The following is a 24,904-nucleotide window of genomic DNA, read 5'->3' on the forward strand; positions in this document are numbered from 1 at the left end:
ATGTGCATTTTCTTTGTTCTATTCCTTCACAGTGGTAGGAGTCCTAGATAAAATATTAATCATAAAGGTTTTTAAAAATCATTTCCAATTGCACAGAGATATTAAGAGTTATGGCCACAAAGCCTTGGTACAGCTGTATTTTACTGCCCACATGTCTTCCCAGAGATGACACATATGCTTTTCATTTTGCTGCCATTATTCTTCATGAGATCGCAGGGCATCAGTCATCACTGTGGTGGAAAAATGAAGATGAGGGACAAAAGCACCAGTCTCTAAGCATAAGATGATGTGTTTGTCTGTAGTGGCTAGGGACAGTCTCTAAATGCAGGAACCATAAAAGGCTCTGTGACTTGTACCTCAGGAATGAGATTCATCAGCAATGAAATCAGAATTCCAACAGCAGTTTGTTATTGAGGGAATTCGAGAAGCTGTGTCTCTGTCCGCATGTGTGGAATTCCATCCCCACCGGCAGTGTAATGCCATCAGAATCTGAACCAGGATGAAAGAGTAGCCTGCTCTCCAGAAAGTCACATCAAGTGTGGCTTAGTTTATGGCGAAGATGTACGGGGTGTTGATGTCCCAAGAGAAGGGGCTCTTCGTTGCCAGTGGGAACCCCAGCTGGACTTTGAAAGCGGCATGGGTTCCCAAGTACCTGACGTGTTCTACATGCTTTTATTGTCATTAGAATGTTGTTTTCCATTCTGAGAAGCCAGATCACAAGGACAGAGTGCTGTGATGAGCATAAATACTATCAAACAAGGTCTACAGCAACAACAATAGTTATGTCATGAGCATCTGCTTTGTATTTCACATAGACTCTGTCCCAGCTCCTATCTTAGATGGGAGGTGTTATTCTCAGATGAGGAGACTGAGGCTGAGAGTGGTTAAAGTGTCAGGGTCATGTGTCTGGTAAGGTTAGAGCTGATATTTGGACTCCTGTAATGCTAAGTAAATTTGCATGCTACCATGATGGCCAGTGACATGGAATCATTTAAACCTCTTTTTACATTAAACCTGTGGAAGATGAATTCCCAGTCCTAAAGTACCGCCTGCCCTGGTTCTACAGCATGGTTCCTTGCTTCTTCAAAGTCTCTAGGACCTGGCAGAGTAGCACACAGTGGTGAGCAGTCTTCTTTTGAAATGAAATGGGCCCAGGGCTGCCTCCTTCATGACTTCATTGTTCTCTTGGCCGGTTTCTGTGCAGCCACTGGTCATGTCAGTTCCACTTTAAAACCAGAGTAAACAGTTCCTGGTGGGTGCTTTTTAAGTTTAAAGAAAGATGGAAAGGATGTTCAGACCTAGGGAAGTAGACCTGTCTCTCAGCAGCCGAGTTACTCTGCTCCTGATGTTTTTATACCAAACTGAAAATATACCGTCATACACTCACCCCTGGGGAAGTGCAGAGGACTCTCTCTTCATGGGGAGGCCAGTGTTACTCTTTTGTCCTGAGTGAGCATTCAGTTTATTTTGATCCCTGGCCTCAAACTCAGATGCCCTACTGCAGTCACAAAGAAACTCCAAAGTCAGAATGGGGATGGTCAGAATTCATCCACTCCCGCCAGTGGTAATAAATGGCTTCTCTTTTGGGTCAGTAGGAAGTAAATTGGATGACTCCTCAGCTAGTCACCCTTTATAAAGTTATTTCTGACCTTGAAGCTTAGAGGAAATTGGCTGGAGGACAAATAGTATTTCCTAAAGTGTTTATGAAATAGCTCCCCATGATTCTTCATGGCCAGCACTCTGTCCTTTGTGTCTGTGGCTTTGTTTTTTAGTGTTTATGAAGTATTGTAGAAAAGAGTTCCCCAGGCATCTCGTTTGGTTAAGAAGATTGCATCTCCCCATTGGGACATCCTGGCTATTTCCCAGCAAAATGTTCTGCCTCCCTCGACTGTACCACATAAGCTAATTAACCTCTTTATAGATTCTCTTTCTCCTTATTTTAATTCTCAGCTGGTATTTCTCTAGGCCCTGGGCCTTGGGAATTGTAGACTCATTTGTTGAATTTCTGGCAGTGTGAAAATTTCTAATAGTTTGCTTTCTGTTCCCATGCATAGTGAAGTAGGCATCAGAATCAAAGAAAATAATTGATGAAAAAACACAAGGCTTGGAAAAACCCCAAAATAATAGCCATGCTCAAAAGAGGCAAGAGGACGATTGGGTACTTTTTTTTTTTTTTTTTGCCTTGTTGGGAGCTGTTTTTCCTCTGTGTGGCAAAGTAGCAAATGGTCATCTTATTAGCTGCTCAGAATACTTCATTCTATAATTCTATATCTTTCTGTGGTTCTATACAACTGCCTTCCTTTGAGTTCCTCCTGGAGAACTAGACCCCTTCCCCCCATCACCACTAAGCCATACCCACAATGAATATAAATCGAAGGAGATGGGATGAATTTCAGAACCATAGAGGGCTTAGAAAGTAGAGAAACCGTTGTGGCATTTACGGCTCTTCAGTGTCCTTCCAAACAGAAGAACATTTCTGAAACACTGAACAGCAGCCACGCCTGGGGTCCCTAAAGGCACTCCAGGATATGAACCATGACACCTGAGAATGTGCAGCAAAATGAGCTTTGTTCCTTTGGGCCTGTGGCACAAAACATTCCTTTGCCCGTGTTCAGGCACCTCAGCTTGAATTCATTTTGCCTACTGACTAATCAGACAACTTTGTATTTATTCTCTGCTGCTTTTGAAGAGGTGGTATAGTGGATAAGTACTTAGGCTACCTTTTTTGGAAATTTGCCTCTGCAAGATGTTTTAAAATCTGTTGATGAGCAGGTGATGTCTAGGTAGTGAATAGAAAAATCGCTTTAGCTTGTATCCGGAGTTTGCAAAACAGGAAACTCAAAATGATTTGTAGTTTGATTCTGAAACCATCTTAGCTCTAGCTAAGATGGAGCATTGCTTGTAACCAGACAGCATTTGTCACCCAGAGAGCTTTAGAAAAATCTACTGTTTCCTCATGGGGAGTAGAGGGATAGATTTTCAAGAATCTTTTCGGTTTATTTGAATGTGGGATTTTCCATAACCCAGAGTAATGATTAATAGTTTCTCTGCTCATATCAGGTTTTGTTGGCCAGATGTTTCTTTCGAGAACTTCACTCCTTTATTGTCTAAATTGAATCAGCATCAGATAAAACATATTGCAACCTCAAAGTCAGTTGCAATCCAGCAAAATAAGATGTGGTTATGAACCAAAATTAGGGGAAGAGGCTAGGATGGCTGCTGAAAATTCTAAGTGATTTTCAGATATGTTAAAAATGACTTTCTCAAAATTTTGAATCTTTGGAAAAGCCATATGATTAATCTACATACTAAATCCCTTTTTATTTTACTTCTCAGAACACAATTCCCAAAGCCATTACCATACTCCAAATTATAACATTTATTTTGCTTATTCAAAAACTGTGAAAAATCAGATCATATTTTCTGAAAATAGCTTTTCTGTACTCATATTTTGCATATCACTTCTTTCTGATTATGAAATTGAAGTAAAGGAATGAGTCTTTATTGTGTTATCTGCCCACAGATTACCACAAAAATGATGGATAAATGCTATGCCACCAGGATTTCCATTTAGCCCTTTCATGTTAGCTGTAAAGGGATAGATAGGCATATGTATCTATATTAGTAGTTGGGAGTCTTCATCCAGTAATGGAAATTGGATCAGTAATAATCATTGTTTTCTGCCCCAAGGAGAGGCTGATAGGATTATTAATATGAATAGTACAAAACATCTGGGTGATGCTTGTATCTAATAGTTTATCTTGGTGATGTATATCCAGAAACTGAATTTACAGTTGCAGGCAGGAAATCTGGGTTTATATTCGAGACTCTGCTTTATATGGGGAAGGGTGAGCAAATATTAAAACCCTAAGAACTGCATTCTCTACTGGTCTAGGTAAAGCCTGAAATTCTGTAAATTAGTTCATCCTTCCTTCATCTTGTAGCAGCCTGATAGAGGAAGAGTGTGGTGGGGTCTTTGGGTTCAGAAGATTTTGGAGAATGGACCTTAAGAAAATCAAATTATGTTTTTAAGATTATTTGTGGTTTTATTCTGTAAAATGTCTTTAGTAATAGGCTACATTAAGATCAGTATAAATGAGCTATGGAAGGTCTTTGTTCTGTTGTTCTGTAAGTGCTAGAAGTTACTGTTTTGCTAAAATAAACGTTCTTAAGAAAAAAGGAAATTTAATGTAGTTATTAATCATTTGCACTTTGGAGTAAATTAAGAATTTAAGAGCAGATATTAAAAACACTATTTTTTATTTATAAATAAATGGCTTATAAATATAAATAAATGGTTTATAAATGATTTAAATGGCTGGTTATCTGAGTCATGCCCAGAAAAATGAATCCTGAAAGACACACTTCACAATTTTGCTAGTTGTGTGTTTTTATTTGAACTCTTGAAGGCCAGCTAGTTGCATTCTTTGTTTTATTGATTTTTCTGGAAGTTTTAATGTGTAGAATGAAGGCATTTCCTGCTATTTTCCAATCTTCAAGAATGAATTTTTAATTTTGTGAGTTTTGCTCTTTAACGGAAACAGTGGCTAGATTTGTTTGATCAGAGTTTCCCTTGGGGAGGGTAGTGAAAAGGTGATCTGTTCAGAGAGGATTTGGGAGAAGGTGATATGTTTGTCACTTCAATTTATCCTAGGGTCTTGATGGTCCATCCAGCCTAAACTTCCTAACCGTGACATTTGAGATAATTGCGGGATTGGGGGGACCTGTCTTCTGATTTCTTTTCTTTTCTTTTTTGTTTGTTTGTTTTTTTTTTTCAGATGGATCTATGAGAAAGGAGGTTACTTCAGCAATTTGGTCACAAGCTTAAAGTGAGGGTTGGGATACAGAGGAGCAAGTTGAGTCCTCATCACAGATTTTGTTTTTAGCTGGATTTATCAGACAACCATGTATGAGAGTGAAAGAAGTAAGCCAGAGTGAGGGGTGCCTGAAATCAGAGACCTTTCCCATCTCACTGAGGCTGCAAGAGGGACAGCTTTGAAGTCATGGTTTAATATTTCCAGATACTTTAGTTTTTGTTGTTGTTGTTGTTGTTTTTCGGAGACAGAGTCTCCCTCTGTCGCCCAGGCTGGAGTGCAGTGGCGCAATCTCGGCTCACTGCAACCTCCGCCTCTGCGTTTAAGTGATTCTTCTCCCTCAGCCTCTCAAGTAGCTGGGCCTATAGGCGCCCGCCACCACGCCCGGCTAATTTTTTTTGGTATTTTTAATAGAGACGGGGTTTCACTGTGTTAACCAGGATGGTCTCAATCTTCTGACCTCGTGATCCCCCCGTCTCGCCCTCCCAAAGTGCTGGGATTACAGGCGTGAGCCACCGCGCCCGGTCCTAGTTATTTCTTAAAGTTGACTAAGAGTGGTTTCCTTTGGCCCCCCGAAACTATACATTCTAAAATATGAAATGCTTCTCTACACCCCTACTCCATTTAAATTTTCTGAAGTGCCCATTTTTCCTGTCTTACATGGTGAAATTCTAGCTGTTTATTTTTATGTTCTTCAAGATTTAGATGGTGTCACCAGGACCCGAATGCTCTCCCCATCCCACCACCCCATTATTTTCTTACAAAACCCAGATTAAGTTTTTCCCAGATAAACAGATAAAACTAACCTAGCTCATTTCTTACATCAAAGTTAACATTGTGAATGTCAAAGAACCAATGCTATGCAATGATGTAAAATATCACTCTAATTTAATTCCCATTGGCAGGCCACATGTTTACTTCAGTGTTTTACCTTCTAAGTGGGCAGAACAATGCAGAGATAGCACAGCTGTATTTTAATATGCATGTTACCCACCTTGAATTATCATAAGGCAGCTTCCTAATGCTCTAAAATGGAAATATATGACACTTTCAGATAAATGTCGTGCACACTATTTGAGTTTTTGGGGTGGTTTTGTTTATTCCTCTCTCCTCCCCTCATTTTTAATTACATCTGCCTATGTAAGCGCCCAAGTTAATTTTCATCAGCTGCCCATATCGCTTGAGTTTTCTAGTTCTTGTGTTCAGAACACTTATCTATAGTTAAGTTTTGAGGCTTAAAAGTCAGTCATTTATTTAGTACCTACTGTATGCCCAACACTAGGTTGTAACCAACTAGTGAACATAGGGAAAACGGAGGCGTTTCCTCCTACACAAACTGCTTGCAATGAAGATGTGTTTATAGGGGAGGGGAAACAATGGCTGGAGGTAACATAGGAGATTGTTTTGGCTGTTAAGTAAAGAGATACCACACACACACAAACACACACACACACACACACACACACACACACACACACACACACACATTTTGTCTATGCAAATGAACGACCTTTCCCTTAGAGAATTGTACCTATTACCTTCAAAACTGTTGCAATTGCCCTACATATTGGGGAGCTACTTTCTTTTGGTGATGAAATACACAAACCACAAAATTTCTTTTTGGTCTGTTATCATTTTAACTTTCTAACAGTTTTATCCAACTCAATCTTTCACCTTCCTTACCAGTTTAGAATGACATTAAATGTAAAAAATTAAATATGCTTTTTAATAAAGATGGGCCATATTCTTTTTCAATATTCAAAGAGATGTGATGTAGGTAATTTCAGAATGATTTAAGCATCAATGGTATTAGTGCCTAGAGACAACATTCATTTAGAGTACAAGTTTAGCTACTTTTGCTAAATAAAATTGGGTACATTATGTATATTAAGTATCAAATAGTGTATGTGTGGAATACAGGTTCTTGATAATGTAGGCTCCAACTAAGGGCATATAGTCTGTGGTTCTGAGTTAGATGAAAAATGTCCTAATAAGGAGCACCTTGCAATGGCCCTTGCTCTGTGCTTCAGCCCCAGCCAGCTTTCCCAGGACAGAGGAACTCATCCCAAGACCGTGGCAGGAAGGTTGATAACTATTAGACAGTACCTGTTTCTCACTTCTGGGCCTAGCTGTCAGTTCATATGTCATCCCAAATCATTACCCAAACATGCAGACATCATCTGATGCCTCTGACAATACAAGTAGCCAGCCTCATTTTAGAACAGACCAGAGTACTCTTGACATTCTAAATTGTCATCTTTTAATGGACTCATCCCTTCTTCCTTCTTTAGGAAGTTCTCTTATCTGTGTCCTGGTCTCTACTGTCTGTCCCTGCTGTTCTCTGCTGTCTGTATCTGCTGTTCTTCCCAGATCACAGGCAGGTTCCAACATGTGCTTTAATTTAGTCTCATCTCTCATAGGATGTTGCCCACCTTTAACCTGTCTGGCTGTTGGTGTGTGTACATGATACCACTTGTTGGGTTATTCTGGTTTTCCTTCTGCTATTTAGATGAGAGCTTCAGTCATTCTCTCGTCACTCAAACGCTTTCAGACACAATAACACACTAGGATTGTGACCATTTGGTATTTGGGGTCTTTGAATAATGTACACTGTATTTGACAGTGGTCTGGGACACCATCAATTGATAATTGTTACAGCAGAGGATTGCAAGATAAAAACAAATCTCTGTCATCAAAGTCAGAATCCCAAATGTAGAGTAATAATGGAAGTTTGTAGCATTTTTAGAGCACTATGCGGTTTACAAAACTTTCACATTAGCTATTTTAGTTCTTATAACGGCCTTAAGTATCATTTCTCTGGTTTTAGTGTGGAAACTGAGATCTAAAGAGATCTGAATGATTTCCTCATGGTCACACAGCCAGTGAGTGACAGAACTGAAGGGATCTGACCACAGGGCCTGTGTTGTTCCCACAGCTGAAGGAGTTGGAGTTCCTACTTTCCTCTGAGCTAGCTGCATGACTTTAGAGAAGTAGGATGGAAGGGTTTAATATTCCTACTTGAATGTCTCCAATATTCTTCATTTCTAATTTTTTAAGTCTATTAGGTTTGGACATGAAATTTTTAAAGGGCCTAATTTAGATGTCTAGGAATCCCTGTTTCTGAATATTTTGGGGGTCTAGGGCTTAGGTTACATCTTGGAATTTTTAAGGTACTGGAGCTATTTAACCTAAATCTCAGTACTGCAAAGAAGCTGTCCCATCCATCAACACCAGTTTCCCAGGCAAACAAGACTGTTCAGTCTCTTCAAGGCCTCCCCCATGAATGTTAGAGGGTGCTGGCATTACCGGAAAACAAAACTTCCATCCAGGTGTGGATGAGCTCCTTCTGAGAAGGGAGTAATCAGTATGGACTAAAGTAAATGGGAATTCTTCCTGAACATGTGCCATCAAGCTATAGAGCAGAAGTTGGTGAAATTTGAAAGGCACAGTAACAAAGGCAGAAGCATGTGGGCATGGCTAAGAGCCTGGCCTTCCCAACTGGCTGACTTCGGGACTGTGCCTTGCTCTCTTCATTAGTATAATGGGGGTGGTAATAGCACCTACTTCATATGGGCATTGTGGGGATTAAATAGTAATCATGTACAACCTTAGCCTGACAAGTTAATATACAGTAAAAGCAAACTATTAGTTACTAGCTCAGTAAGAAACCAGAATAGCTGGGAACAGTTACAGAGTCTTGGTAGGTTGGGTTGGGTGGGTTGGATTGGTTCCAACTGACAGGGAAAGACCCTACTTGCTTCAAGAGTGGATGAAATAAATAGCTATGGAATAACTGTATGTGAGAACGTGCAAAGTATATGCTTTCCTGCAGGCTCCTCACTTAATATATATCGTAAAAGACAGTAATAGCTAATATCATAGGTAGCAAATTTGACATTTGTTCATTCGTCTTTTTGTAATGAATTATTCAAGGTGAATTATGCTGATGTGTACCACCATCATTCCATTTGATTATGTGTCTTAATGTATAATGTCCTAAGGGCTGCCCAGGACTGGTGAGCAGTAACTCACTGCAGGAGGCCCCTGCTTTGCCATTTCCACACCACTGCACCATCCCTCCAGCCCCCTTAAGTTGGCAACAGGCCACTCTGTCTTGTCTAGTCATGGTGATGGAGAGCCTGAGTGATTCTTAATCAAAGAAAATGACAGCTCCATTTACATTTGTACAGATCTGATATTCACATTTGGATGTATGCCTAAAGGTACCTGGGTTGAAAATATGTGGTATAACATTGCTTTATCTTCCTAAATCATCCTGACACAGCCTTGCACTTAATAGGGAGTGGGACCCAGAATCGTGAAATAATAGCAGACATGCCACTGGGGGCTGGATTTATGTTTTATGAGATAAAGTGGTTCTTAACTATTTTTGTTGCCATGTTCAATAGCTAGTTACTTTTAATGTTTCTACAATAAGAAAACACTATGCAAAGATACACTTTAATGGAATTTCATAAGCTTCTACACTATGGGTAATAACCAGAGCTCTGAAAATAAAACTGTTATTGTCACTTGCATTTTAAGTCAGATTTACAGCTTTCTTTCATTTATGACTTTGTCCTAGTCTGAAAGCAAAATCACCATTTTATTATTTCTTATTCAAAGGTTGAAAGAAAAAGGTACCAAGTAAAACGATTTTGTATGACAAGATCATAGGACTTGGCAGCAAAGACTTGGATTGAAACTTTAGCCTTGCCATTAACCAGCTGTGATGTTGAGTAAGTCATCTAGTCTTTGGCTCACTTGTAAAATGGTATAATATTGATACTATAGTTGTATTGTTATTACCTGGAATGACACCCCACTCTTACTGATTCACAACCTGGACTTTTTATGACCCAGGTCTGTTTTGCTTTTAAAATCTTAAATGTACAGCATCCCAGTCTTAGACCACAGCCTTTGATGCTTCCAGCCTGTACTCCCTCACACCCTACACACCTGTTCTTTGATGTTGACTAAGCCCTTGGGTCTTTTGTCAGTCTCTCAGTCCCTGTGAAACCTTAATAACTTGTCTCTCCAGCCTTGGGCCTCATGATTCCTTAATTTAATCAATTTCGGCCAACATGTACTATCTCCTTTATCCTTTGTTCCTCCATAATATCCACCTTGCAGACCCCTTCCCTCAGGTCAGTCTAGCTGTTTATTTTTCTGCATTTGGGCTGCACAGCTCAACTCAGCACTGCTTAATAATCAACTGTATGTACCTGCTCAGTTCCTTCTCCTGTTCCCTGGAATAGTTGCTCCCTATCTCCACCTCTCTCCTCTTCTCCCTTCCACTGCCCCTGCCTTCATTGTTCTCCACAGGTGACCTTCTTCCATGTCTTTTAGAAAAAGTGGAGCCATTGGACAGGTATCCCTCATTGGGTAGATATCCCACAGGTCTCCCTCTGCCTCTCTCCTCCTCAAACTCATCTTCTTCGCACATTCTTATCTTCTTTCATCCTACCTCAATGTAAGACTTTTCCCTCTGTGTGAGAGGACTCCTCCTGCTGTTTCTGTTGTCTCCTCCCTTGCCCGGAATTGCCTCTTTCCTCTCAGGATGCAGACATCTTCAGTGAGGACCTCAGGAGTAGTTTCATCTCTTTTCAGACCAAGCAACTTTTTTCTACCCTCTTTGCCTCCACGTAGTCACCTCCCATTTTTTCCTTCACTCTATACAAACTAATGTATGTCTCTACATTGCTGTCTAAGGTCCCAGGGGCTTCATAATCGCCAGATTGAATGAGCTCTTTTTAGTCTTTATTTCACTTGGTCTCCTATGGCACTGGCTCTGACCATACCCTCCTTTTTGAAACTCATCACATCCTCCTTCCTGAAACTTTCTCTTTTCCTTGATTTGCAGTCATATTGCTACTTTCTTTTTTCCCACCCCCTGGTTGTTTTTTCTTGGTGTTCACTGTGAGTCCTTCTGTCTCCATAGACTGACTTGACCTCCTGAAGCCCAGCCTTCTCCACTGGACTAATGGACACATCTGTCTGGATGTCTGCCAGGCCCCCGAAAACCTTGTATGTCCTCCACTGAAGTTACCTCCTGCCTTCTTCATGTTTTCCCCCTGAGTCTTCTGTCTTAAAGAATGGCACCCTTACCCACCTAGCTTGTACACACCAGAGATGTTATCTTCCTGGAGGTCTTCTCTTTCAGTTATCCAGAACGCTATCTACATGTCCTGTTGATTCTACTTCTTATTTATTCTTTGGATCTATTATTTTTTCACTGCCAGCCTTTGTTTCAGATCCTGACTGAATTAATCGTCTCCAAATCTTGGTAGAGGACAGATGAACTACAATCCTGGATCTGGGTGGTAGTGGGTAGGAAGGTGGGGAAGGAGTGGGGAAGATGGTGAAAGGGTAACCTTTCTGGAATCCAGTCTGATCCTGTAACTCCCAGGTGTTAACTCTTTATCATAGTACTCCTTAGCGTGACACAGGAAGCTGTTCTTGATTGGGACTTTGTCTTCTCCAATTGCATATCCTGCTATTTTCTACATACACATGGTGCATAGCCATACACAGATTCAAGCCCTTCCTCATACATTGGCCAGTGCCTTTACTTGGTGCTTGAAATGTCCTTCCTTGTCTTCCCCTCAATCTTATTCTCTGATCTTTTAGGACTGAATTAAAGTCCTACCTTTGCTACCATCTCTGTTCAGCCCAGTCTGAGTTGGTTGCTCTGTGGAACTTTTGGCCATCTGTTCATCATAATATCAACTTCTCAAGCTGCCAGGCCCCTGAAAACTTTGTATGTCTTAGACTGAGGTTACCACCTGCCTTCTGAAAACTCCATTTTGAGAAATGATAGCTGAAAACTCAAGATCTTGTGGGAAAAACTAGTGCTAGAAAGACTAAGATTGTAAGTGAACTCCTGAAAATATTTTCAATCTAGTGAAACTGTTAGAAATATTTTTTTTGTTTGCTAAAAGGAAGCAATAAAGAAAACGCAGAAGTCAAACGAGTTGCTGCCTATGTTAAATAATAGATATTTTCAACAAGTCATCTAACTTTTTTGTGCATTTCCTTATTTGTAAAATGAGGGTAACAGCATAATGGGCTATGATGAGTATGATGAGTTAATGTATGTAAAATGCTTATAAGAAAACCTGACATAGTAGATATTAGCTATTAATAATAATTTTCATTTACCAACTACAAATCTTTTAGACTATTTATTATTTCCAGCCCTCCTATTTTTGCTGAGGTCATTAGAATCTGTTTTTTTTTTTTTTTTTGAAGTATGAATATAAAGGCGTTTTTTTTTTTTTTTTTGGTCTGGTTCTCCACCCAAGTGTCAGTGGGATCTAATTTATTACTCATGCTTGTGGAGCCATCTTAGTTTCCACGGTTGTCTCAAAGGTGTATGTTTTTCTTTGACTAGAGAATGGCTTTGGGATGATGTCTATCTAAGCAAATTAGGCCCAGGGAATATGACAGAACAATCCAACCTTTCTCACCCTCTCCTACAGCACTCTCTCTTCCTCGCTCACTCACACATAGCTCCTTTCCCTCTACCTGAAGCTGCACCCTCCAGGCTTCTTTGCTTTCCTTCCTGTGTGTTTTCAAGGCTGCCCCTCACAAGCATCTACTTCCGTTCTTCGTCTATTCCCCTCCCCCAAGTCTGTCTTGTCTGTCTGTCTGTCCCTCTCTCTCTCTCTTTCCTGTTTCCAACAGGATTTGATATTGATTTACTTAAATCAAAATAGTCATAATACCGAAAATGTACAACAAAAGAAAGTCATGACTATAAGTTCCATGAGGGCAAAAAATAGCATTTTATTCAGACCTGTATTGGAGTAGGCATTCAGTAGTGAGTAAATTCTTAGACGGAGGAAAGTTACCAGAAGCAAATGAGATGATCTACAGAAAAGAAATACATAAACTGTAAAAATTAGTATACAGATTTTAAAAATCAATCTGTTCTTCCCCTCTTCCATTTGAATAACCATAACACCTTGATTATACCAAACTCTTGACGATCTATTTTTTTTTTTTTATTGTAAAAGTGTCTTAAAAAGATGTCCCAACCTTCCTGGGTAACTCTGGTCCTTTAATCACCTTCACAAATCTACTTTATAGGAAAATTTAAAACTTTAAATTATGGTTTAAATATCGCTTCTTTTATTTTTAGTATGATAAGGTGATCAGCTCTTCTGGTGACATTCATGTATTTGTATGTTATTACGTATTTTTTTTATCAACCCATTCCTGAGGCAATGTATGTCTTAACAGTTTTCCCTGATTGTGCTGTTTACCAAATCATTTCAGATCATGCTCAAAGGATTCTCTAAATTCTCTAACTTTGATTTAGGTGGTGGAATTTGTTTTAATTACATCCTTACCTAAGTTGATTGTTGAAGAGTGAAAGTTCAAAGTCTTTGTTTTGTAGAGCCCAAGTCCCTACACAACTGGCACCTTTATACACAGTGGAGGTAGAAGTACAACACGTCTGAACTACTGCATCCTTTATTCAGACTTCTTTTTTCCAGTCATTTGCTTTAATACTGTATTTCTTAAGAGTTCTAAGAGTATTGGCAATCCAGGAAGAAATTGCTCATGAATCATTATTGGTATAGTTAAATGCAAAATAGCAGTTATGAAGTTTATACAAATCTCTCTGTAGCTTCCTTGCTCCTTTTTCATAATCTTGTAGTAATTTCAAGTCTTTTGTTGAAATCTCGACAAGCCCTATGATATCATACTCCTTATTAAAATTATTAAATTTAAATAATTTTAGCAATAAATATAAAATATTTAAAGAGAAGCCATAAGTTGTCATCCTATCACTATTGAGTTGATTTTTCTAGTAAAGTATATCAAACATGGGTGTGTCAATTAATGAAATGCAATAATAAAGTTCATTTCTATCTCACCTTTGCAACATAGAGGCGAATAGATTAAATTTCGAGTTCAAAAACATGATAGTTTTCTTTAGTATATTTACTTAAAGTCATGGTAGAAATAGTATGTGACCAGATGAAAAGTATGTACTGGCTAATGTATTAGCCAGTACAAAATAAAATTGGAATGCAGCAAATCCCGTTTTGGCTATCATTTATTAAGTTCTTTGAGAAAAGTGGTTTTTCCCCCAGAATAAGTGAGTATGTTTGAGAAGTATTAGAATCCTGACTTTTTTTGAGTAAACGAGTTGTCTCCTGAGAATAGTATAGCATTAAGCACAAAGTTAAAATTTTATTTCTATCTCTAAAAAAACAAAATTGCAATCCTCTTCAATTATTTTCTGCACTTGAGCTTCTTCTCGGAGGACCTTACAAAGTAAATTAGGGAAGAATATTCTGGATCTAACATCAATGGTTCTCTCTCAATGAGTTAATAAAGGTGGATTTCTTTTCTCAAGATTTTTCTTTAATTTTTGTGTTTCCTAAAGACCACATATATTAGAAATATATGGTGTCTTCCCCCAAATAAGATGCCATGAGTTGATCTTGGCCATAACTGATTTGGAGAAAACCTCTGAAAATGGAACAAACAGGGAAAAATAAAAATACGTATTTTTTATAAACCTTCCTCTAGTAATAAAATCCATTAAAAATGAAGCTAAATTTTGTTGTGCGAGAAATTTAAATAATTTAATAATAAAACTGACTTAAGACTCAGGTCCCTCAGAAATGAAGACAGTGCTTTATATATAATAGCTGCTCAGTAAGGCGTCTATGAATTTGACTTTTAATTAACAGGGCTACCAACATGTTGAACCCCAGAAGATGCCACTTATATAGAAAACAATGGGAAGGGTACTTTTTGGAGTTGTGTAACAATGTGGCTTGTGAGTTGGATAAGAAGGTGTTGGGTTTTTTTTTTTTAATTTACTATAAATATTATGTTTATTTTATGTGAAATTAGAGTTTCTTCATAAGACCTTTGTTTGTAAAAACTTGACCACATTCCAAAGGGCACTGAAATCCATTTCAACTTACAGAAATGATGCCCTTTCAGGAAATTTTTATTGGCTACCCTTTTCCTTAATAGTGGAATAGTGTATGTATTTATGATATGTTGTGAATCCCTGGGCAGGAGTTGTTAAGGTTAGACAACTCCATTGAATGTGGAGTTCAGAAGAACTCACCTTATCTGGACACTCCTGTTTTGCATTTTAGTTCTGGAAGGGAAAACAGGCATAACAAGTATTTCTATTTCTATTCTTTATGAAATCCATGAGAGCTAAAAAGATTTGCCTAGAGCCTTATTGAAAAATTGAAAACTGATCAAATTCTAAATAGAACCCATGTATTTTTACTCCTTTAACTCCACTGCATTTATTATTTCCAAAGTTTTTTTTATGGCTTCTGAATTTGTTTCCGAAAATGTATTCTTCTCAAAAAGATTTTTTTATGTTTAAAAATGTAAGAACAGAAATAATATGTTTAAGAGGTATAATTCAATCTTTCAAAGCATCACATGTATGATTGCTACATATTTTTCAATATTCAAGCCCGTGACTTGTTGAATGCTCATCAGTGGTTAATAAGTATTGTGTTATTATTGGCCTTAAATAACATCACTCAGTGGTTTATTAAATCTAAGACAGATTTTCTGGTTAGGAGTTCCTGGGATATCATAAGGTATATTTTAATGATTAAAAGCCAGCAGTTCAGTTATTTTGCGTGTATGAGCGATAATTTTCTTTGTTTCTTTCTTTCTTTTTTTTTTTTGAGATGGAGACTCGCTCTGTTGCCCAGGCTGGAGTGGCACAATCTCGGCTCACTGCAAGCTCTGCCTCCCGGGGTCACGCCATTCTCCTGCCTCAGCCTCCTGAGTAGCTGGGACTACAGTGCCCGCCACCACGCCCGGCTAATTTTTTGTATTTGTAGTAGAGATAGGGTTTCACTGTGTTAGCCAGATGGTCTTGATCTCCTGACCTCGTGATCCTCCCGCCTCGGCCTCCCAAAGTGCTGGGATTACAGGCGTGAACCACCGGGACCGGCCAATTTTATTTTCTTAATGTCCCTCATGCAGACAGAAGCCACCAATGAAATAAACCATTAATGTTGCAAACACAAGACTGCTGAATTAAATGCTGGAAAAAAAAAAAAAAATGCAGAGTCCCAACCAATGTGATTGAAATCAGATACTGGCAACTAGGTTGAAATTAGACTTGATATTTTCAGATCAGATGCTGTTAGAAGAGCTCCTGCTTATGAGTCTTTGAGCATATGCCTACACCTATTTCACAACTGAAAATGAGGAAGAGGAGGAAGGAAAGCAATTTTCATGTTTTTGTGCAGGTGACCTTAGCTGACTGAGGTCTTAACAGTTTAGGCAAAGTTTCCATCTTTCCACATTTATGTCAGGGAAAGAGGATCAAATGTTCTCTTTGGTTCAAAAAGCACAGCCTCATTCTTAACTGCTACCTGTAAGGTTGATCTGTTGGCTGCTGCTAGCAGAAATATATCTTAGAGATACAGTTACCTCTACTTCTATACTTTATATTGCTAATATTTAAATAAAACATATATATTTACAGAAATAAATCTTCCTAGGTGGAAAATATATGCTGATTATCAGGCATTTTAATTTATAGTTCTGTTCTTTATTCTTTAAACATTAGAGAGAATTTAAATAGAATTTAAAAAGAGAGACACAATATCTTATTGTTTCCTTGACTTATATGCAAGGCCAATATGAAAGGAAAATACGACCTGGAAAAATCTTGGTTTTTTTGAGCCTCAGTTTTAAAGTCTGATAATAGTACTTGTTCTATCAGAGTTGTTATGCCTTCAAGTAAGAAGTGCTATGAATTTTTTAAAAGAGAACAGAAGTGCTGTAATGCCAGCACTTTGGGAGTCAGAGGTGGGCAGATCACCTGCGGTCGGGAGTTCGAGACCAGCCTGACTAACATGGAGAAAACTAAAAGTAAAAAATTAGCTGGGTGTGGTGGTGCACACCTGTAATCACAGCTACTTGGGAGGCTGAAGCAGGAGAATTACTTGAAACCGGGAAGTGGAGGTTGCGGTGAGCCAAGATCGTGCCATTGCACTCTAGCCTGGGCAACAAGAGCAAAACTCTGTCACAAAACAAAATGAAACAAAAATCAAAATGAAACAAAACAAAAAAAAGAACAGAAGGACTTGGAAAAGCGTTTCCACAAAGAGGTTAGGGATTTATTCATGCAGCACATATTGATTGTGTACCCACCATGCAGACACTGATCTGCTACTGAAGATGAAATAGTGAACGAGACAAAGAGAAGGCCCTGCCCTCAAGACACTTCCCTCCTAGAGCAGGAAATGCCTGGTACACTTGATAAATAAATAAACTGTATAGTTTGTTAGATGATCTGTAAAGCAGGGAAGGAGGATAATGAGAGTTAAGGTGGAGTTGAAGTTTTAGATATTGCAGCCCAAAAAAGGCTATTGGAGAAGAGTCATTTGAGACTCTTTGACACATTCGAGTCAAGACTTGAAGGCAGTGAGCATTCAAGTGTGGCAGAAGGAAGAGACATGTAAAGTCCCCATGGTACATTGGAGGAAACGGAGAAGGACGCTAGACCTGCAATGTGGGTGAATAGGAGACTGGGGGGGGGAATAGCAGGAGAAGAGAACAGAAATGGAACCTCATAGTCACACTAAAAGCACTGTGATAACACCATTTACCCAGCCACTCTATCAAGTGTATCTACATATGTAATTTAATCCTTACTACTGCAACCTAGTGAGTTAATTGTTTTATATCAGTTCTACACAGTTAGAGGGTTTAACTCTAGACCTACTAAGTAGTCCAAGGGAACCTCATACCTCTTTCAAAGCCTTTCCTCTTAACCTCCACATCCTATATAGGGCCTGCAGAGCTCTAGCTACAGATAGTCAGTTCTTTCCTAGACTATGTGAAATACCTGCTTCAAAAGAGAAGATGGCCAAGAGTCAGCAAGATGCTCTCCTTGCCCATCTCACGATCCCTGATGAGTCAACCTAAACTGGAGGCATGAAAATGTGGTGGAGAGAAGAATTTCACTGGAGTCAGGGAAAACTCACCTTCCTTGAGACAAAGCTACCCGATAGGTCACAGTTGGATCGCAGCTAAATTTAGCTATAAATCAATGCATTAACTAACTAGTCAGCTACACTCCCATTCAGGCCTACCCAGAGCTTGGGGCAGATCATATTTACTTAAAAGAGCCCTTGTTCTTTCTCAGTGTGTCATCATATTTCACCCTCTTCCCTCCCCCAAGATTTCAGACCAAAGTGTTCTCAGCATTACTGTCCTGATGGGAAAGTACAGGTTTCTGAGAGGCACTTGACTCCTTACTGCCAGCAACTAGCTTCCCAGGGATGGATGTGTTTGCTGACAAATTGCTGTAGTCTATGATGGCCATCACTTTGAGAGATTAGGAATATGTAAGAGCCATCCTGCATTTATAAAACAACTTTCAGTTTTCTAACGTCCTTTTTGTCCTCTCACCCTCTTCCCCAAAGAACAATATGCAGGTCTTTGCTCAGAAAGCACAATCGCAAATGCAGTCTGTGCTGACACAGAAGACATCTGTTGGAGGGGGAGAGATATTTTCAGCCTTTGCAGAGATCTGGGTCTTCTGCTATTGCAGGTGGAACAATTAATAGGCCATAATTATTTCTTTCATACACTTTGGAGAGTCTTTATTTGGATGTTATTCTTTGACCATCTTGAGTTCTTTAATCCTTAAGTACCTAAAAGGTGGTGAATGGTATCAGTGATATAGAATAATGCTGTTCATTTATTTTTCCTAAAAAATTGAATTTTGCTTTCCTTATTTCTTGGAAACAGATCACTTACAGCAATTGCAAGATTCCTATATCCCTGCATTTGAAGAACATCCATTGGATAAAGGCAAACGCCTTTATTCTCTTGTCATTGACCATTATATTTTTAGCTTAAAAGTTCACATGACTTATATTTTAATCAAACAAAATAATATGTTTCTGAATTGAGCTCCTGGAAGGTTTACTTATAGTTTTAAGAGTTATTAAGACCTAAATATTGTTTTAAAATGAAAATAGGATGTTCTTTCTAAAATTAATATAATTAGCCAGAATTGTGTCCAGTTAAACCAAGTTCCGTTTAGTCCTAATAATACTTCATTAGATTTTTAAAAAATTTAGAATATGCTGCTTAAATGGGAAAGTCTTAGAATTGGCCTCTTACACAAAAGTCAGTTGCAAAGTGGTCTCAGAAGTCACTGGGTATAGTATTGCCCGTGTTCTTAAAGAACATACATTTTTGGGGTTTAAGAAAAGATTTCACCTATAAGATTCTACTAAGCAAAGAAAGAACAATTCATCTGCTGTGCCTCCCTTAAGCCATGGGAGATCCCTGAGGTCAAGACCTTATCTTTTGATCTTTGTAATATTAGTGCCTACTGCAGAATCTGTCATTTCATAGACTTCAGCATTCATTGAACACCTATTAAATGTCAAATTCTTTTAAAACATGGTTTCTCAACCTTGACTCCATTGACATTTTGGACCCAATTATTGTTTGTTGGGGAAGGGTGGTGTCCTGTGCATTATGAAGATTTAGTAGCATCCCTGACCTCTACCCACTAGTTGTCAGCAGCTGCAGTCATAGCAATCAAAGGATGTCTCCAGACATCATCAGATGTCCCCTGGGAAGCAAAGTTGCCCCATTGAAAACCACTGTTTTAAAGGGTTTGAGAGAGATAATTTACATTTTGTGAGATAAACAAAAACAAAAACAAAAAAAACTGCTTTTAAAATTCTCTCTTCTCCATATGTACATATTTACAATGTAGTATATTTCCATATGTACAATATTATCTTTTTTATTTAATTTCTTTTAGAGATCAGATCTCACTCTGTCCCCCAGGCTGGAGTGCAGTGGCACAGTAACAGCTTACTGCAGCCTCAAACTCCTGGGCTCAAGTTATCCTTCCACCTCAGCTAAGTAACTGGGACTGCAGGTGTATGCCACTAGGTCTGGCTAATTTTTAAATTTTTTTGTAGAGACGGGGTCTCACTATATAGCTCAGGCTGGTCTTGAGTTCCAGGCTGCAAGTGATCCTCCTGCCTTGGCCTCTCAAAGCACTGGAATTATAGGCATGAGCCACCACACTCAGCCTATATATGTTTTAGGTATATAAATTTTAGATATAATTTTAATAACATACATGTTCTGTGTATGTATAATAAACACACCCATTCTTATAGGGGAGACATTTGGCTGAGAGTGCTCACTGTAGTCTTTTTTTTTTTTTTTTTTTTGGTGGGAATCATTATGACTCCAGTAAGTTGCTCACTAAATTTCATCTGTCACTGTGTTCCCGCTCAGATACAACTAAAGCCTATTGAAATTGATTTTTGTGTCAGTAACAGAGCAGGGAGTCAGTAAGAACCTGAAAGCTTCCCTTTCATTACTAGTCTTTTTCCCCCGTATTACTTTAGATTTGGTGGGCCCTAATTATATTCCAGTCTTTTCCCTGCTGACATTTCTTTTGTTTTAATTAAAACTGCTGGAGGTTGGAGGACACTGTGGGAGAGGGTTTATTCATCAAAAGCCCAAATAAAGAGCCAAATGGGTCCCCATTTGTGTTCCTGCCACCCCAAGAATGATAGCTGGGAACACTGTGGTCCTTTGCCTTTGTTTTTTCTCATGACACCAGTGTGGTCCTTTTTCTTTCTGAACAGGAGACTGCTCCTGCTGCTGCTGCAGAAGTCTATTAAATGATTGAGACAGCACTGTGGGTGGACTGGCTTCCTGTCGAAGCCATACATTAGGCAAAATGAAATGCAGCATTGCCTTTTTATTATTATTATCATCTATTTTTCCCAACCCCCAGCCTATCGTGTCTGTGGTCCAAAGCCAACCCTGTCCACTCCCAATCACCTGGTTGTAAATCTCAGACAATAGGGGCCAGCTTCGGGCTGCATTTGGCAACCCTGTGCAGGGCCAGGGGAGAGGATGTAATATATCTTCTTAATCTGCAGCTGGGAGATGGGATGGAGCGAGCAAAGAGTCTGCCAGAGGTCCTGAGGGGAAGACAGAGTTGCCTCATAAAGTAGTCCTTAGAGAGGGAGCTATTGATTTGAAATCTTTAAAAATGAGTCCTCCTTCTCCAAGAACAGTTGCATCGTCCTACCTCTAGTTAGTACCATCTCAGGAAAAGAGGAGGCAGAGGTGAATGGATGTTGGCAGGGCAGCGTCTGGACCTTGCTTTTCTCTTGATGCATTTTTCTCTCGCTGACCATTTCCTCTGGTAAGCTGTTGTGATTATGACATGCAGAATGCTAATGTCTCTAGCGAGCCTCCAGGGCCTATTTCAGTGACCTAGTTTTCTTAGTTAACACTTGGAAAAGAAAACAAAAACAGAACCTTGTTGAGCAAAACACTCACATCAGATCACATGGCTTTCCCCCCCATTTATGACACCGTAAGCCATTCTTATAGTCCTCTTTCTTCTTAAGCTTCTGACACTCGTAAGTAGACATTTCACCAAATTCTATCAAGATTCTCCCAGGTGTAGCTCCTGATGGATCACAGGAATCTCTGTTCATTGTGATTTGTGGCAATTTACAAGATTCACTAGGCCTAGAAACTTGATGTTTTCCAATGTGATTTAGCACCTACCCTTTGCAAGATGCTGTCCCAGGCAATGTCTGAGGATTAAACAGGTTTAAGGTGGAGTTCCTGCCTTTGAGGGGCTTTCTGTTTTAGTGTGTAGAAGCCATGTGCCTGGGGGACTGCATTTTAAGGGCATTAGGGACTTACGGTACCCAGAGGAGAGAGAAGTGGGTTCCAATACAACTCACACAGGCTATTGTAAGTTATTAAGGGCTATATGCCCTCACATTTAACATTTTACAGGTTGTATCGAGAACCTTTTTCGTGTCTTAAGAGGGTTATTGACCTTTCTACTATCACTAAGTTCATGCATTTAAAAAACTTTTTCCTGGATTCTTAGATTTCATGGAGTACTAAAATCTCACTCTATTACCCCCCACCCACCACCAAAACAAAAACAAAACCAAAAAAACAAAAAACAAACAACAAAAAAACTGGGAACCAATATATGGTTGTTAACTTTTTTTTTTTTTTTTTTTTTTTTTGTTTGAGACAGAGTCTAGCTCTGTCCCCCAGGCTGGAGTGCAGTGGCGCATCTCCGCTCACTGCAAGCTCCGCCTCCTGGGTTCACGCCAAATGGGCATTTTAACACCAAAAATAAGAATCCTACTTAAGTTGAATACCTCTTGTTTTCTGAAAAAATCACCACTGGGTCCTTATTTTTCACCTTTTACTGGAGTTGTATGTAAACTTTACCTTGGACTAGTGTTCAGGTACCAGGGTTTTGAATGCTGTTTATGGCCCCAGGTGCCATTCTTGGCTCAGGGGATAGGGAAGGCTATTGTGCTGGGTGTGGAGGAGTGGGATATTTGGAGAGGCTGAAGAGTTGGCTGCATGTACATATTTTGTCCCCATCTTTTGAGCCCCTACACCTGGGGGGTTAGTCCTCCCAGAAATGAATGTATAAAAGCCACAGATGAGGTCGGGCATGGTGGCTCATGCCTGAAATCCCAGCACTTTGGGAAGCCAAGGTAGGCAGATCACTTGAGGTCAGGAGTTCAAGACCAGCATGGCCAACATGGCAACACCCTGGCTCTACTAAAAATACAAAAATTAGCTGGGCATGGTGGTGGGAACCAGTAATCCCAGCTACTTGGGAGGCTGAGGCAGGAGAATCACTTGAATCCAGGAGGTAGAGATTGCAGTGAGCTGAGATAGTGCCACTGTATTCCAGCCTGAGCAACAGAGTGAGACTCTGTCTCTAAATAAATAAATAAATAAATAAACAAACAAACAAACAAATAAATGAAAATTTTTTTAAAAGCCACAGATGATTGTGATAATTCTGTGGTATAAATTAGATGAGAGCCAGTGAGAGCTTTGGTTTTGTGCTCATTTTTTGGGTTGAGAGGAGGTTACTGGGAAGTGTGTTCTTGGCTCAAGGCCCTGGCCCAGAGGCTGGCTCTTCTGCTTTTGAGCTCTCGTCACCCCTCAGCTTGTCTGCCTTGTCACTGCTGTCACTTCAGCTGTGCGTGCCTTTCCTGGGTACAGGCATTAGGCTCCCTGCCACGGAATCTGCATACATTAACTATTGTCTGCTAAAAATTGTGACTATTTGATTTTTTTCCCGTTAAGCATCCATTTTGATTTATAAACTGAGCCAAGCTGGCAGCCATGAGGACTGAAGAATCCTAGTTTCTAACAAAGAAAAATGAAACCTAGTCTCTTCTTCCTCACTTCGTGTCTGTGAGCGAGTCTCAGCTTTCAGTTGGCCTACCCCTGAACAGTCTTGAAAACAATCCATTTTCTGTCACTCAGAGGTGCCAAGCAAAGGAATTCACAGTGAGTGGTGTTGAGATGGAGAGTAATTGCCTGGGCACCATCCTGAGTCAGTGCCTTGCTTTACCTCTGCCACAAGTCTGGGAGCCATAAAGTCTGAATCACAGTTCTGCACATACGGAGAGCAGGGTTTCTAAGCCACCAATGAATGGCACATGTAGGCCAAGGAGACACAAAGGCTCCATTTAACCTGGGGAAGACTCAGGAATGGACATCGTGCCAAGTATACTCTGTGAACATTCATGTTACTTGATCATAAAGATCTTTGGAGTCTTTTCATAAAGTTGTCTTGTCTACCTCTTTGCCTCAAGACATATTGTATCAAAGAAAGGTAGCATTCCTAAAGATGTCCAGATAGATATTAACTAACCTTTAGTTTCAACTGGGAGTGGAAAAGTAGAGTTCACGTTTGCTATCATCATGACAGCTCAGAAGTAAAGCTAAAACCAATTTCTGGTTTCTCTGTGATCTATGGAAAGGGAAAGTAAATTGGTCTCTGGTCTCTCTGTAGAGTTTAAAAGAACTTCATCCACTTAAATTCATCTTTCGGCTTTTTATTTATGAGCAAAGTAATTATAATTCCTGCTTACAACCCCACCCTATCTGGTCCCATACACTCTGTGGCTGGGGAAATGGGGGGGGGGGGTAAGGGAAACTGATGTAGACATGTGGATGGTACCAAGAACCCAAATGCAACCCTCAAATGTCATGCCTTGATTCAGTCTGTTTTTCAGCAAATATTTGCTGAGTCCCTGCTGTGCCAAGCACTATGAAAGCACAAGGGAAATACATATCCAATCTATACCCAAGTCCTCTTCATTTGGCTTCCTGTCCATTCCCACATTCTCCACCATTTCCATCCTAATCCAAGTTGCCATCATCCTTCACCTGTCTCCAGGAGGGAGCATGACCTTGGGTGAGGTGGCTCTTTGGCTAAGGGTCATTCCCAGAGAGGGACCTGACTGAGAGTTGTCAGGTACTTCAGTCTGTACTCAAGAATCTTGGTGGCACACTGCAGCATCTATGATTGATACACAGATGATAGATAGGTAGGTAGGTAGGTAGGTAGGTAGGTAGATAGATAGATAGATAGATAGATAGATAGATAGATAGAAAGAAAGAATCAGAACAGGTGAGCCATAAAACAACAGCTGCCATTACTACATAGTCTACATTCTGCTTTTTTTTTCATTTTGATTTGATTTATTTTCATGGTTCTGGTGATGCATGTTTTGAAAAAAAAATGTGCTGGCTATGATCAGTGGGGTTGGGATAGGATGCTATGGAAACACAAAGGTGGAGTACTCATTTGCGATTAGGAAATTGAAGAAGACTTCCTCAATAAAGTGGAGATTAAATCTAGGGTAGATAGGAAGGAGAATGAGCCACTCTCTACCTGTGTGTGAGGGTCCTTGGGCAGGAGGATGAAGATAGTGGGGGGAATGTGTGAATTTTCAACAAAGATGGTTTGCTTATGTACTTTGCCAGAAATAAATGTATGTGGGTGACCTAGAAATGAAAGTATTCTGTCTTCCGGGCTAGCCTTAGGCTAGCAGCTCAAAAACCCTCTTGCTCTTCCTTAGAAAATAACAACAGTAACAGAGGTGAAGCTTATATGGCTGTTAAAACAAAACTGTTGTTTTCTCTTGCATTCATTTTAGGGAGGAGTTGAAAGAGTAGGGTATTGTGTTAATCGTACTTGAGTGATTTGGATTTCACCTGGATGT

The 24,904-nt window shown here is 39.6% G+C and overlaps 1 protein-coding gene across 6 annotated transcripts in view; it reads left to right on the forward strand.

Annotated features, from left to right (window-relative positions):
• The window catches only part of TNIK (TRAF2 and NCK interacting kinase), a 402,893-nt gene that overhangs the window by 204,635 nt on the left and 173,354 nt on the right, over positions 1–24,904 (forward strand). The window contains exon 2 of one of the 6 annotated variants that reach the window (XM_030929451.1): positions 9,441–9,553. The exons of the other annotated variants lie outside the window; for them this stretch is intronic. The gene's annotated coding sequence lies outside the window, so the exon portion shown is untranslated. The remainder of the gene's footprint in view (positions 1–9,440; positions 9,554–24,904) is intronic. 6 annotated transcript variants of the gene reach the window in all.

Source organism: Rhinopithecus roxellana, chromosome 1, assembly GCF_007565055.1.
Source record: "Rhinopithecus roxellana isolate Shanxi Qingling chromosome 1, ASM756505v1, whole genome shotgun sequence".
Lineage (NCBI taxonomy): Eukaryota > Metazoa > Chordata > Mammalia > Primates > Cercopithecidae > Rhinopithecus > Rhinopithecus roxellana.